The 16,426-nt window shown below is 26.1% G+C and overlaps 1 protein-coding gene across 6 annotated transcripts in view; it reads right to left on the bottom strand.

Annotated features, from left to right (window-relative positions):
• Positions 1–16,426, bottom strand: part of Nc73EF (oxoglutarate dehydrogenase Nc73EF) — a 43,312-nt gene that overhangs the window by 19,913 nt on the left and 6,973 nt on the right. For 2 of the 6 annotated variants that reach the window (XM_065505315.1, XM_065505319.1), the window contains exon 1: positions 7,988–8,140. The exons of 2 other annotated variants lie outside the window; for them this stretch is intronic. The gene's annotated coding sequence lies outside the window, so the exon portion shown is untranslated. Of the gene's footprint in view, positions 1–7,987; positions 8,141–16,426 lie in introns of those variants that run through there. 2 more of the 6 variants (XM_065505320.1, XM_065505321.1) reach the window with 1 other exon arrangement.

The following is a 16,426-nucleotide window of genomic DNA, read 5'->3' as shown; positions in this document are numbered from 1 at the left end:
ATCACGTGAGAAAGTTGGTTTAGCCTTTTTTGTTATAAATTTTTCATTCACAAGTAAGAATTCCCCAAAATTAAAATGAAAGAGATAGAATACACAAACAAAAATTGAATTAGCAACAAATGGTTTTAGATTTTATCCGACCAACAAATAATTATGGAATTGTTATTGTATGTCAGGGTCTAAATTAATAAAAAAGAGAATTGAAAAGACCGGTTTTTCTATATAGATTATTTATTTCTTTTTTGAAGTGTGTAGTGACGTAGTTAAAAGTATTTTTTTTCTCTATTTCTATGAATAATAATTTTAAAAAATAAAGGTGAGGTTTATTGAATTGAAAAACACAATTAAATTTGCATTAGATAACATAAAAACTTATATAAATTTTATACTTTATTACAAATTTTGAATTGGTAACAAATGCAGTTGTGAGAAAATACACGTATTCATTCACTTTAGTAAGTTATTCACTTTAATGAACCTTTTTAAAGTTCATTTAAATTTATCAACATTTTTCATTAAATAATTTTTAACAAAAATCAGATTTACACAAAGTAAATGAATTAATAAAAAAATGTTTGTATTTTATTTTAGCTTGTTTTTAACTTTGTTTACTTTGTAAAAGTAAAAGTATTATGAATGAATCACTTTAAAAGTTTAAACTAAAATTGATAATATAGAGTTTTAATAAACAATAACAAATTACGTCAATACAATTATTTAAATATGTAGTCAAGTTAAAAGAAATTATAAAACGATCGTCAGTCAGTAGGTATTATGCAAATATGGTCAATAAATAAAAACAGAAATTCCATGAAATTAATTTTAAAGCGAGTTGGATTGCTAAGTTATATTTAGAAAGAAACTGAAAAGAGTTAATATTATGCTAATTTGTTCTAAAATATGTGATTCATTTTGTTCTTAAACTCATCAATTTATGTCTCGCAGACGACTTGATTAAGAAAACAACTTTTAATTGTTTATGAAAAATGCTTAAATATTCATCTAAAACCAATAAAAAAATATTGTTTTACATTTAAATTTTGAATAAAATTTAGGGTTTGCTGTTCTAACGAAAGAGCCTATTTAAATTTTTTTTGCAATTATTTGAATATTGCTGAAGAGGTCAAATATCAAAAAATTCAAAAAAATCAGATCTAAGATTCGATCATATTCCAAGAAAAATTCTAAAATTTAAAATCTTGACAGTCCTTTTACTATTGCTTAAGAGGTCAAAAAGGTCCATAATATTCTAAGAACTTAAAGTTCTCCGTTAAAATTAAAAAAAAACAGAACTTATTTGGAAAAAGTGGCATACTTTTAGGCAGAAGCCGAAAATAAGGCGTCCACTTATTATCGTACGTATAAATCTAGGGTTCTTAATATCCCGAAATTTTTCCATTCCCGGGAATTCCTAGGAATTTTTTAATACTAAACCAAAAAACCAATAAACGTTTGGAAGCTTTTATGCAATAAATGTTTTTGAATAAGCCGTTTTCTCATACTTTTGCTTGAGTTTTAAAAGAGTACACAATATTTTTGGTTGTCCAACGTTTATAGAACTCCGAATAAGTTAAATCTATTAAAAGTAAGTAATTTGTTTCAAAAGATAACTCAGAATGTATATAAATAAATTTAAACAACGTATATAATTGTTATTGCCATTTTCATCAAGAACATTCTTTCTAAGTTTACTTATTGATGATCGAATTTCAATTCACTCTTAAGGATCAAATATGTTCAACTGACTTTCTTTAACTAAGAACTAAAAAATCTATCAGCCTTACTATAAAACCCGAAAAGTATAAAAAAGCATAAAGCCGTCTATTTTTATAAATTTCATACCATAAACAAGTTTCAAACAGAATTTAAAAATCTATTTTGAAATAAAATCGACTTTAACAAAAAAATTTTTTTTTTTTAATTTCTTTTGTGGTTAGGCTTTATGAATGAAATCAAATTATTAGATTGACAACAAATGTGGTTATCATAACGAATGTTCTCTATGCTGAAATAATACAGTAACTTTAAGAGAAATTATAAAGAAAGATATCCTCAAAAATATTTTCCGGGAAATTTAAAAAAAAAATCGGAAATTCGAATATACTTGATGTAGGTTAGAATTTAAATTTTTAATAAGAAATTCTTTATGTTCATCTATAGTTAATTTCTTTCCTAAGGTTCAACTGGATTTTGACTGGAAAAAATCAGATTCAAAATTTTTCGATCATATTCCAAGAATTCGTTTGTTATTTTTTGTACTAGTACGTACTCTAAAAGAAATTATTGCATACATTTAGGCGGAGACCGAAATTTATAAAAAAGCCTTATCCATTTGTAAATGGTAGAGATATGATAAAGAAAAACACCACTAACTCGATTTTTTGATATATCTCGTATACTATGATCTGTACATGGACAATATGTATATCAAATGAAAGCTAAATCAGAGGCCACTTCAGCCCCCCTTATTTTACCAAACCCAATTTTTATCACCACAACAAACATTTATTTTTCCTTAAAATTAAATAAATATAAGATTCGAAATTGCCGAATACACCAATCTTACTTGTTTCATTGTGGTATAATTAATTTTTCATATTATAGGTTCATTAGTACACAATTTTTATAATTATACCCTTTAATGTTTGTTAATATCACGTCTTATTAAACAAAATTCACATCGAAATATTAATACTGATTCATTTAACATTCTAAAGGTAGGGTCACACATGACAAATATTTGACGAAAAAGACGTAACCACTAAATAAAATACATTTGAATTCTATTATTTATTTCAAAAACTTAATTTACTTAGGATTCCAAACAAAACATTTAGTTTTATTTTATTTTATTTGATGATGTTTGTTCTTACAAAACACTTGTAAGAGTAAACATGTCAAACAAATTTGTGATAAAAAAAGTGGTTACGCTTTTTTGAGCAAATATTTGCCATGTGTGACCCTACCTTAACAGGTTTCTTATTGTATTTTACAATCTAAGTAATGATCATTAAATGCTATTTTTATAAACACCTGTGAACTTAAATTGATATACAAAATTTCAATTTAAAAACATCGTAACAAAAATACAAATGCTACTTATTAATAGCACTTAAACTTATTAGGCCTTATTCATAAACAATTTTTAAATTTAAACAACGTTTTAAAATCACATTTTGTGTGGAAATTTTACTTTAAAACATTGTTTAAATTTTAAATTTGGGGATTGTATTTAAATTGCTCTATCAGAAAAGATTTAATAAATAATGATAGCTGTTATTGCTTTAAACCAGGTGATTATTAATATTTAATTAAAATTGTGTCGAAGGCATGATTAAGGAAAATAATTGTGAAATTACATCAGTAAAAAATTTTAAAACTTGAAATTTGCTACCGATAAAATCGAAATCATTTAGTGCCTACTATCATCAAGTACTTTTTAAAATTGTTTTTATATAATTGAAGCATTAAGCTAAAATTAAATTCATTTATGGCTCTGTTTTTAAGTGCAAAATAAAAAACAATTACCTACAATATATAACAACAATTCTAAAAAAGAAATGGCACGAGAAAAAATAATATTAATAGCTGACTAACACTGAAATAAAGTTGATATACAATAAAAAAAATAACACACAATAAGTATAATTAAATATTTATGACATTTCTGGCAGACTTTATTTCGTATATAGGGTATAGTACATTTATTTTCATGTCTGGCAATTGGCCTTTTAAGCTGTAGTTGTTGGCACAGATTGTGATAAGCTAATAAGCGTGCACATATTATATATTTGCCTTTTTTTTATTATTTTACTATTTTTGTTTTAAATCACATGTTCTTATCTAGCAGAGTTTGTTGTTATTTAACAAATATTATGAAGATCATCATGACAAAGTTTAATAATAATGTTGTTTGTTGTTAGTTTCCTAAATATTCCCATACCGGCCTCAAACATTTAACACATTGGTCTTAATTATTATTGATTTTTATCGCTTTCTGGTTTTATACCAGTACACAAGGTAATTATTTGTATATGAAGTGTATCACAAGTATTTGAACGAGTTGAATTATGAGATTAAGTACATATGTATATGCATTTTCATATATTAAAGCAAATATTTTGCCATTATTATTTGCATATAAGTATGTATATAATAATGATAATAATTTGTAGAAAATACCAATGTTGCTGGGAATGACAAGACAATTTGCTGTTTTATTTAATATTGAATCCATGCCACCCTTACTAATAATTCTATTTAATTATATCTGTTGATATTTCTGTACAAACTACGAGAACTAGGCATATTTATAAATAGGGTCGGTCTTGTTAAGTTGTCTGTTTCAAAACATGATAGTTACAAACAGTGAGTGACAATATAATGAATACTTTTGAAATATTTTATATATACATATATTTGTTATCATGTTTTTTTTTATCAGAAATAAATAAAAATTGCTAAAATACTCGTATAAAATGTAATTACGGTTTCTATAAAAAATAAATATTAGTGCTATATTCGGCTGTGACGAATCTTATATCCCATTCTTTAACATATGTATAATAATTTGTGATAAGGATTGAACATTTTTTTTAAAAAAAATTTGAGTTTAAAAAAATTAAAAAAAAAAAATTTTGTTGAAAAAAAAACTTTTCTTAAATTTTTATTTTTGTCGATTTTGACCTGTTGTCGGTCCGAATTTCTATGACGTTATATACGTAGTTGGCAATATCTTTGAAATGTCTCTTCAAAACGGGGTCCCTTCGACTCTACTTGATTGTTAGCACCAGGTCTCACTTAGAAAGGTGACTGCGATGAAACAGCTGATTATTTTTTTATTCAGTTTGAATTGTCAATTCACTTGTGGTTCTTGTGGCGAAAAAAAACCCAAAAGCAAAAACAACAACAGGCAACTTTGGCAGTTCACCTACCTTTTAACAAAAACAAAGTTCCTGTTGTTTTTGTATTGTTGTATTTGTTGTAGTGATGCAGTCACCTTTTTAAGTGTGTCCTGGTTAGCACGTTGTAAACTACCACGTAAAAAATTGCCTTCCTGAAAAATGGGGGCCATGAAGAAAATAAAGAAAAAGAAAGGTAGAAATAGCTAATACAGAAGCAAAAAAGAAACATCCAAACCTGCATAAAAAGGAAAAAAGTGGTTACAGATTTGAATTCACCGTAGAATATCCTTTAAATATCCAACATATTCCCCTGATAAAACCTAGTATTGGGTAACAATTTACAGTTAGCAACATTCCCAAGTTGATCTATAAATTTGTTACCTAGCCATTTAAATCTATGATTCTGTAGTCTCTGGCTGTTGCAAATAATGCGCTCTACTGTCTCCAATTAATTCCAAAATTCCCATTTATTCCCATTTACCTATAAAGGCTCCAATTGAGCTGTGATCGGTTATCACTCCTACTAGAATTCTGAGACTACACCTATCCAACCCAATTAGTGTTTTGGTTGCATTTGCATCCAGTTATGGCCAATAGGCCTAGGACACTTGACAATCCCTCCTAATATTCCAGGATTGGTTCCTGGAGTCACGGAATTTTTCAAATAGTAGACTGTAGTAGTGACAGTAGTGGTTTTACTCCCCGGTCCCTAGTACCATGGTCCAGATTTGAGCCATGTCTGGCCAGTTCACCTCATTTCCCTGTATTTTACAGTAATTTATTAAAATTATTCAGTTTTTTACAAACAGAATTAATTCTTTATTCAATTAATATTCAAAAAATATTTTGGAACTTCAAACGTGTTGAATTCATTCCTTTGAGAATTATTCTTTATAGAAATTATTCTTTTATAGAATCAATTCTTTATAGAATTAATTCCATTTTTTCCCATTTTTTATACTCTTCACCTTCGTGAGAAGGGTATGTATAAGTTTGTCATTCCGTTTGTAATTTCTACATTTTTCATTTCCATATTCTGGATCCTTATAGATAGCGGAGTCGATTAAGCCATGTCTGTCTGTTGAAATCAATTTTCTGAAGACCCCAGATATCTTCGGGATCCAAATCTTCAATAATTCTGTTAGACATGCTTTCGAAAAGTTTGATATTTAAAATCAGCAAAATCGGTCCACAAATGGCTGAGATATGAGGAAAAAACCAAGACAACCTTCGATTTTTGACCTATTTTTGACCTATATCTGGATTACTAAGACATTAATATAGACAATATGGATATCTAATGATAGATATTTCAAAGACATTTGCAACGACGTATATAAGACCATAGTAAGTTGGAACTACAATGGTTCAAAATTGGAAAAAAAAATTTTAACACGAATTTTTTTTTTCACAAAAAAATTGAAAAAACTAAAAAAAAAATTTTTATTTAAAAAAAAAATTAAAAAATTTAAAATAACAATCGAATAAATTTTTGTTTCAAAAAAAAAACAACTGGAAAAAAAATAAATTTTGTTTACCTAAAAATATTTAAAATTTTGAAGTTTAATTTGGTGAAGGGTATATAAGATTCGGCACAGCCGAATATAGCACTCATACTTGTTTCTATTCAAATTCAATGTTAAAAATAAGAAAGAAAAAAACTGCCGTGGAATTTTTTTTCATAATTGGACTGTATTTGTTATGTTGGGAAAAGTTTTATGGAATGAAATTTTTAATTCTGTATTAAGATTTCAGTGAATTAAGCTTAAAATAAATTAATTAATTCGAAGCTCTGATTACAAATAATTGAACTTGAGACAGAATAATAAATTTAATTCGTATCAAAGCTTTTAAGTTCTAATAAATTACTAAATTTTCACAATTAAAATTTGTTTTTATAAAATAGGAACATTTTTTAATTTGCTTTAAATATTTAAAATACTTTAAGCTTTAAATACAAATTTGTATTATAATTTATTATACATATTTTATTGATTAGGAAAAATTAATTATCATGACAAATATTTTATTAACATTTAACATGTATGTATAACAGAAAATGTGTTAAATAAAAAAAAAAAAAAAAACAAATATTGAAACAGACATGGCAAACAAATTATTAATAATATTTACACTATGTTTTGTTACAGTCACGTGAATTAGAAGAGATAACGAATGCCGATTATATAAAATAGCTTTAAACAACTAATCGTGTATTAACTGTCATGTAAATGTCAATACAAACAGTTAACAAAACAATAACACTAAAAAAACCCATCAAGTGTAAACAAACCCTGACCTTCGCCTTAAACGGGGTGGAAAATTGGAAGACATTTATACATAAACAAATAGGAAAAAACTTTAAATTTTAGTTACTACAACTGAATTTACAAATAAACAACTGCGAAATAAAATTACAATAGGACAAGCCAAACGAAATTTATCGATTTTTCTTAAGACATTACATAAAAGCTAAAATAAAATGGAAAACACAACAAAACAAAAACAGCCAAAAGGAAAATAGAAAATGAAAAATACACAAATAACTAAAAAAGACCAATACACCCACCCACATTCCGATACTCAAAGTGACGAACACATGAAATTGGAGAAACAATTTTAAAAAGAAAATCTATTTGAAATTTTTGTTTTCCTTTTTTACAGATTTCTAGAAATTTAAAAACTGAAAATTTTGTTTGGGCTGTTACGTTTTTCTAGCTATTCTTCTATTTTTTTTTTGAGAACTAAAAAAAGCTGCACAGCAATTGTTACGTTTTTCTAAAGGTACAAAAGTATGAAAATTTTTCATTCTCATTCTAGGTTACATAAGAAATATTTATTTTTGTATTTTTATAATTTTTTTTTTAATTTATTAAAACTTGATACATTTTTAAAATTTGTAAAGTATATTTCTTGAAATTTGTTAAAATTGAATATTTTTTTAATAGATTTATCGTTTAGACTACATTACGTGATTGATGGATGTCTTTTGAAAATATTTTGATTTTTTTCACTTTTTATATAATAATTTAAATGTTGCACTTTTTTGTTTGTTTGTTTTATTTAATTAACTCTTTACTAACCGTTTAGAAATATTTTTTAACAAATCAAAATAAAAAAAGTTATACAGCGACGCTTGAAAATAATTGTTATTTGATTTTTTTCTCTCTTACGATCTTTTCGTTGGTAGCGCTTCGCGTCGACTGAAAACAGTTTGTGAGAATTTCATTAATCTTAAAAATGAAATGAAATAATCAAGAGTATTTTTGTTTTTTTTTTATTTTTTTTTTGTACAGCACAAAACAAAACCAAAAATTTTAAACAAATAAATGAAAGCAAAGGAGAGTCAGTCAAGATAGTATGATAAATTTCGTTAAATAAAAATAAACAAAAAATAATTCGGTAAAAATGAATAAAAAGTATAAACTTTTTATTTCCAATTCATGAACGTTGGCAAACACATGACTTTTTATTTATCGTCTATATGTATTGTAGTATTGTATGATGACGATGATTGGATTCTTATTGTTTTTGTTGATTTTATTGTCACAGTATTTTTTGGTTGTTAGTAGACTATGTAGAACAAAGCGTCATAATGCCGCGGCATAACTTAGCTGTAAGTAAATAAGTTTGAATGTAGCATATTTGTATAGAATGTAGTATTTGTTGTATAACTTGAAAATTAACCCATTTGTTACACCTTTGATTTGGTTGTCTACATAAGTAGACATTAAAAAGTTTTGAATTAAACTAAAAAATTTGTGAATTCACAAGGAATCTTCTAATATTTCTCAAAAATAAGAAAGAAAACAACTAAGAGAGCTATCTCGGCTGTCCCGAATTTTATATATCCTTCACCAAATTATACATATTTTAAAATAATTTATTTTTAAATATTTTTAGGTAAACATAATTATTATTTTTTTCAAAACTGTTTTTGAAATTTAAAAAAAATAAAAAAAAATTTGGGAAAAAATTTATGACAAACAAATTTTTTTGATGAAAAAAAAATTCGTGTTAAAAAATATTTTTTCCCGATTTTGACCCATTGTATGTCCAACTTACTAGCCGTATATCCACAAAGTATACAGAGGTGTCAAATTTGACAGTTCAAGAACATAAAATCAGCTTTTTTTGAAATTGTTTCGATAGAAAGAGAAAACAAATTTGCGGTTTAATACAGAGAGTGCGTTAAAACAAACAACTATATAAATAAGCACAAACCAAACCAGTTGAAATTGTTTCGAGCGAAAGAGATAAATATATTTTTTTTTTGCAGTGTCGCCTCTGTATACTTTGTGGTATATCGTTGCAATGGACTTTGAAATATCTATCATTAGATATCCATATTGTCTATATTAATGACTTAGTAATCTAGATATAAATCAAAAATAGGCCAAAAATCGAGGTTGTCCTGGTTTTTTCCTTATATATCAGCCAATTGTGGGCTGATTTTGTCGATTTTAAACAGTAACCGATCCGAAATAATTCCCGATATATTGATGTATGAATCATGTATATATGTAAGTTATTAGGGGGCGGAAAGTTAATTTCAACAGCGGAAAGTTAATTTCAACATGCAAAAACTTGAGTATCACGGCGAAGGGCATAAAAACTGTATAATCTATTTAATCAGATCGTGCGTAAATTTTGCGACACTTTTTATTTTTATATTAACAATCTCCCACAAGTTCTCAATAGGATTGAGATCGGGATTTATTGGTATGTAGCCAAGTGCTTAGGATCATTATCCTATAAGTGTCACGGTACATGAACCGATCTATAATCGCATAAATTTTATGAATTATCCCAATTCCTTGACCAGAAAAGCAATTTCAGACCATTACATTGACTCCTCCATGTTTAATTGTTCCTTATTTGGATTCGTCAAAGAACAGTACTGTCTTTCAGTTATAAGGAAAAAACCAGGACAACCTCGATATCTAATCTAGATATTTCAAAGACCTTTGCAACGACTTACTCCCTGTCTATACCTGATAAATTTTTATCATGATAAACTTCAAAATCGTTGTCAAGATAAAAAATTATCAGGTATAGTCTTCATTTATTAGTATTATTGTTTCGATATGACAAAATTGTTAGTGCTTTTGCTCAGACAACTTTGTCTTGACAACAAACATCATTAATTGTTATGATAAATATTTGTCAAGTATAGACAGGGAGTTATAAACGTCAAAGTAAATCGGACCTACAATGGATCAGAAAAATATATTTTTTTTTAACCGAATTTTTTTTTCACCAAAAAAAAATTTTTTGTCATAACATTTTTTTCACTAATAAATTTAAAAAAATTTATTATATATTTTTGTTTCCCTAATAAATAAAAAAAATTAAAAATTTGTTGATATTTAAATTTTTATTTCAAAGTATAATTAGTTAAAGGGTATATAAGATTCAGCGCAATCTAGCTCTCTTACTTTTTATTAATTTTAAAAATGTAATACAAAAATCTAAAAATACATATCTAGCTTTTCATGGGTTAACTGCAGCAATATCCAAGAGAGCAACATTTAAAGAGAAAATTTTAAACACAAATTTAAGAAACTCAAGTTAACAACAATATTTTAGAAAATATTTGTTTAAAAATGTTTAAACATTCAGCTGTATTAAAATGTATTGCATCAGAAATTATCAATATGAACCTTAGATACTAGTAAAAATAAATAAAAACTTTTAAAATTCAATGTTAAATTTTAAATATCTAACACCTTTCAATTCAGTTGCCTATCGTTCGTTGGTAACAAACAAAATTAATACATAAAAACATTCTTTCTTTATCATTTCCTTAAATTATGGGAGAAAGTGGTTTCTTTTCAAAGAAAATAGTCAAGACACAAATTGTTTAAATTTATTTGCTACGGTTTGGGTAGACATGTTGATCGTCATGTAAGTTGGCTGGTCGGTTTTATTTTTATTGATTGTAGAAATGTCTAGCTAACGGAAACTACAATTATTTTATGATTTATTTTGAAAGATACTCATCAGTCAGTCAGTCAATGAATAAATAGCATACGCTCAATAGTCAGCAGTATCTATTCCACATGATAAGCGTACAAACATGTGAAAAAAAACAGAGAAAAGAAAAATTTCGTGTTCGCGCATAAATCAACAAAAATAATGTTTATCAAGACGTGATGGTTTCGGGGTATACATACTATACAATTTATGCTAGATACTTTTTGTGAGCCCATGACGTAGTAAATTTCATTCAAATTTTTTTTAATTTCATCATTCTTTCTCTTGCACCGTCAGCGATAATGATTTTTTTGTGACGTTTACGCGTATACATTTGTGTATAAGTATTTATGTACTTGTAGCATGATTTTCTTTTTTTTTATTGTATTTTATTTTCAATTGTTTTGTTTACGCACATTTGTTCTTCTTTTATTCTTATTTTTAACACAATAATTGTATGTTGTTCCCTACAAGAGGCTTGTCTTGTGGAGACTTTGTACATGCATTATTATACCGCTTATTTCTATTTACATTCGATTAGATTCTCTAACTTTTTCGTTTACATTCGGTCTGTGTAAATGTTGTTTTAGGTATTTTACTATTGTTTATTTACAATATTCGAAAAATTTCTGGGAATTTTAAATGTAACAGACAAAACGTGTACATTAAAGGGTAAACAATTTCTTTTTATAACAATTAAAAAAAATTTGTCAGTTTAAAAAAAGAAAACCAGCTTATACTTTATTATGCACTTAACTTAATATTTATTTAACCTCCAACATAGTTGATAGAATAGAATGAAAAACATTTATTATGATTTAAAGAAAAAAATATATTCATATATTCAGCTTATATGGAAATATTTGATAAAAAAATGCCGAAAGATTATATAAAAGGTTCGTTTAATGAACTTTTCAAATTCATTGGGAAAAAACCCCGGGGAATTTTTTATTCATAATTGGGTGTATATGAAAAAAAGTAACGTTTTAATTTCGTTGTTCTGTAAATCGAATCCACATGATTGTATATTCGAGTAAAGAAACCTGTTTCAATGTACAAAATCGTGCGATTTGCAGAACATCTATCAATTTGTCAACCATTAGTTTTTGAAATCACTCGATTTACAGAACAGGCCGGATACTGATAAAAAACAAGTTTATAAATAACTAAATTTAGGCCGCCTTTCAACTTCAAATTATATACAAGCAACTTCTTTTGAAAAAATTAGATTATATGTTTATTACACATTTTCATAATAAAATTTAATTAATTAGGAATGTTTTTCTTAAAACGTAATCGTTTAACAATGAATTTAATTATTCAAAGTTCAAGATAATAAAATTTATTATTTATCGGTGAAATAATCAATAGATTTTTTGGACATTGGCAATTTATTTTGTCAAGTAATTAGTTGGCATTAGGAAAATATATACATAATAACTTTTAACAGCATATTGGTCATAAAATAAATTTAAAAACGTATCTAAGTGGTTATCACATGTGCTTTGAAACATATTGTACATAAGATTGAGACCTTGAAAAATTAATTTTTTGCAAAGAAACGATAAGATAATTTGACAAAAAGTGGGAGTGTTTTTTAAAGAAAGAAAAGTTGAATATGTGCAAATTAACTGCAAAGCACAAAATATTTATTTTATACATACATATAATTTTCTTGTCTTATGACTTTCTAAATTGTTCGAATGTCATCAAATTCGTCATAGTACTTAAAAATATTTCAGTTCACAAGCAGTAGATTTTTCATGAAGACATTTGGTACAATGCATAAGAAAATCAAATGGAGTTATCAAGGCATAGGTGAAATTAAATTTCCATCTTGTTTTTATGCTCTAAAGACATGTAGAGATTAAGCAAAAGTTGAACAAATAACTTAATAGTTTCAGGTAATAGTTTGTTGAACAAATTTTTTGGTAAAAAAAAAATTTTTTTGTGAAAAACATAATTCTGTGAAAAAAATCGGGTTAAAAAATATTTGTTCCGATTTTGACCCTGTGGGTCCGAATTTCTATTGCGTTATGGAAAGGACCAGTCTTCCAGTCTTTTTTTTTTAAATATAAAAAGGGTTTACTTAAATTTATTTTTAGACATTTTTTTAAAGAAAAAACAATTACATATGTAAATTCATGTTTTATAAGAAAAATAAATAGATTTTAATATACAATTTTACCTTTTTTTATTATTTTTTCAGAATAATGAAATGTGTCTAATTTACATAATGTTTACATTTACCTTTAAATACGAATATTAAAATTTAATCCTTATTGTTTAGCCATCCTATTTCAATTTTGTGGGCGCTAATAAGAAACACATATGGGCAACTCCACGAGAATCGCTACCACGACTGAAAACACAAAAACCCTTGAAACTTTTTTTCTAGGTGATTTGAATAGAAGAAAATAATAAAATGTTACTATTTGAAAGTATTTAGATCATATTACAACATTTTAAAGACAAAAATAATAGTTTAAACTGATTATATTTAACTTTTTAATGTTTTAGTCTAAAATTGAGGCGAAAAATAGGCTCCAAATTAGCTTGTAGTATGAAATGAATTTGACTCAGATTGTTTTTTTGCTATTGTCAAATTGTTTATTGAAACTGAATGTTTATTTTCTTTCTATTCACTTTTTTAGTTTTTGTATACATATGTATGTATATCTAGAGAATATATATTGTTTTATTATAAGAGAAAAATCTGTCACGTACGATATTAAATTTTATTTATTATAAAATCATCCAAAGATTCTTTTTATTTAAATATGACGGATTGTAAAGGAAAAATATGTCGTTTAGTATAATAAATTAAACGAAAACATAACGTCTCCCACGATTCGAATATTTTCGCATATTTCTACATGTACCTCAAAATGAGTTCCGTTTTATGTCACTTACGATATACCCTTATTTCGCTCAATATTTTGGACAACAATATTTCGAAAGAACTTTTTAATATTTTAAAATATGGTACCCTCTGAATGGAACACAAAACCAAATTATTTTTCAGATACTCTTATTTTTGCAAAATCTATTCCACTCTATATGCGTACAAATGTCACGTACGATGATATGGAATTGCCCATATGTTAAAAATTGTGTACTACATCCTTGGAAATTTTACATTTTTGAATTTTTAAGGCTCTATATTTATCCAATTATTTTATATCTTTTACGAAATATTGTCAAACGCTACAATTTTCTATAAAATAAATCAATATTTTTAAAAATGGTATCAACATTTTTCGAAAAGTTAAAGAAAACCGAATCCGGTCGATATTACAAAGATGAAAAAACCGATTGATCGGTTTTAGGTTTTGGATACTGTAATAATTACAGATTAGTCATATTTTTCAAGTGTATCATAACTATTTTATATCGTATTGCTTATTTTATAAAACGAAAGCTTCAAACGATTTCGTTTTAAAAAATTATATTCAAATCGTAAATCTATACTTCGCACTTGATCAACAAGAGGGTATTAACTCAAAATTTTGAAAATTTCACTTTTTTCAAGAAATCAACTAACAACATCAATATCTATCTACTGTAAACATTTCAACGTATTCCGATTACTCTTTCATCTCGAAAACAACATTTGAGACCATTTTCATGATAATGTAGTGACTACTTTTATACAACAAAAAGGTATTATTTTGAGTTAATACAAAAGTTGAAATAGAAATGCATCGTATATTTTCATAAAAAAGGTATTATTTTGAGTTGAGCCTTTATTCCAGTTAAAAATAATCAAATTGTTTTATTTATATTTGGTTGTATTTTGAGTTGATACTGTTTTGTTGATAAAATTTGTTTTACTTTATGATTTTAATTCGAAATGTGACTCTTTTTATAATAAAATTGTTCACATTTTTTCAGAAAAAAGGTATTAACTCAAAAAACAGATTTTTTTTGCAATAATTGGAAAAATTTAAAAGAAAAACAATGTAATTATATTTTTAAATGGAATTTATATACTATTATGTATTCAGATTTTCAAATTCTCTTAAAATGTAACAACAAACAGTTTTTAACCTCTACTGAAAATTTTAAAATTTTGAGTTAATACCCTCTTGTTGATCAAGTGCGACTTGTAAATTGTATTCAAAGCAGTACTTTTATTTCAAAGATAAACCACTACGCAATTTTGAAGTATTGTGGTTCCAGTAGTACAAATATGGTCCAAAAATTTTAAGTAAAATTGTAAAATTAGTTAGACGTTTCTCCACATAATTTTTGATAACTCAAAAGGGGTTAGTCGGATTTTTTTTAAATAAATATAGAAATGTTGAGATTCACATAACTTTTAATCCGTTTATATATTGCGTTTTAATCGGCTCAGTAGTTTCAGAGTTATAATAACAAATTGTAGCAAAAAAAATAGAAAATTTCAAGAACAAATATTTTTAAAAATGTTATCAACAGTTTTACTATTTGTAAGTTTTTGATTAATCAAAAGCTAAATAAGTAAATATAAGGTAATAACTATTTGTTTATACATTTTTCACGACATCAAGTTTGTTTTTTCATTTGCGATGTAAAAGACATCTGCGAACTTTTTGACTTCTTACAAACAGTGCCATCCTAATAAAATTTAAAATGTATACTTATTGATCCTAATAAGCTACTTTGATAAAAAATTAAAAAATATTCTTAAAAATAATAGGTATAAATAAAATTGAAAACGTGTCATTTAAAGTGACCACTTCTAAAAAGCTGATAAACTGCTTTAAATGATATAGCATATTTTCTATAAATAACCGCTTATGTATTAAGTTAGATACAAGAATAAAAAATAATGAAATTTTTAAATGTTCATGCGTATTGGAATGATTTTATTTTATTTTTTTTTTTTAGCTAATTACTTTTTTTATACTAAAACCCTTTCATCTTTCCTATCGCGAATTAATCAAGAAATTAAAGTATTGAAGGTATTCACCTCACAACAACATGCATTATCTGTAATGGTTGTTAAAGTTGGTGAGGTGAATTACCCTATTATCAGTAGACTAAAATCTATCAAAAGAGAGATTTAAATAAATGTTGCTATAAGTTTTAATAAAATATATGTAGAGATCCATCCAAGACAACATAACTTTTGTTTTTTCAAAATCATAACTATTTTGAAAAACTTTACCTTTACTACCCTTTAAACTCAAACTAATAATTGTTACAACAATCTGTCAACAAAAAAAAATTACCAAAGATTAGGAAAAAACTTACTGACGTGCCCCTTTTTATACACATACAAAATTGAAATCGTACTAAACCAAAAAGAATTGAGGATGCCTTGCATTGAATAAAAGAAGGTCGATTGCACTAAACAAATCAGCATTTTAAGGCCAACCACTAAAGAAGAGACACAGTATGAGCGTGCGTTTTTAAGGCCAAGCCTCCAAGGTGACTAATACCGGTTTCTTATTTTTTTTATTCATGCACGCAGAACATGTAAGCTGCATTTGAGGAAGAAACCAACACGAGGTTTTAAATAAATATAAACTTTTTCATAAAAAAGAATCACACACACAATA

Source organism: Calliphora vicina, chromosome 3 (genome assembly GCF_958450345.1).
Source record: "Calliphora vicina chromosome 3, idCalVici1.1, whole genome shotgun sequence".
In the NCBI taxonomy this organism is placed as follows: Eukaryota; Metazoa; Arthropoda; class Insecta; order Diptera; family Calliphoridae; genus Calliphora; species Calliphora vicina.
This window is presented reverse-complemented; position numbering and strand designations above follow the sequence as displayed.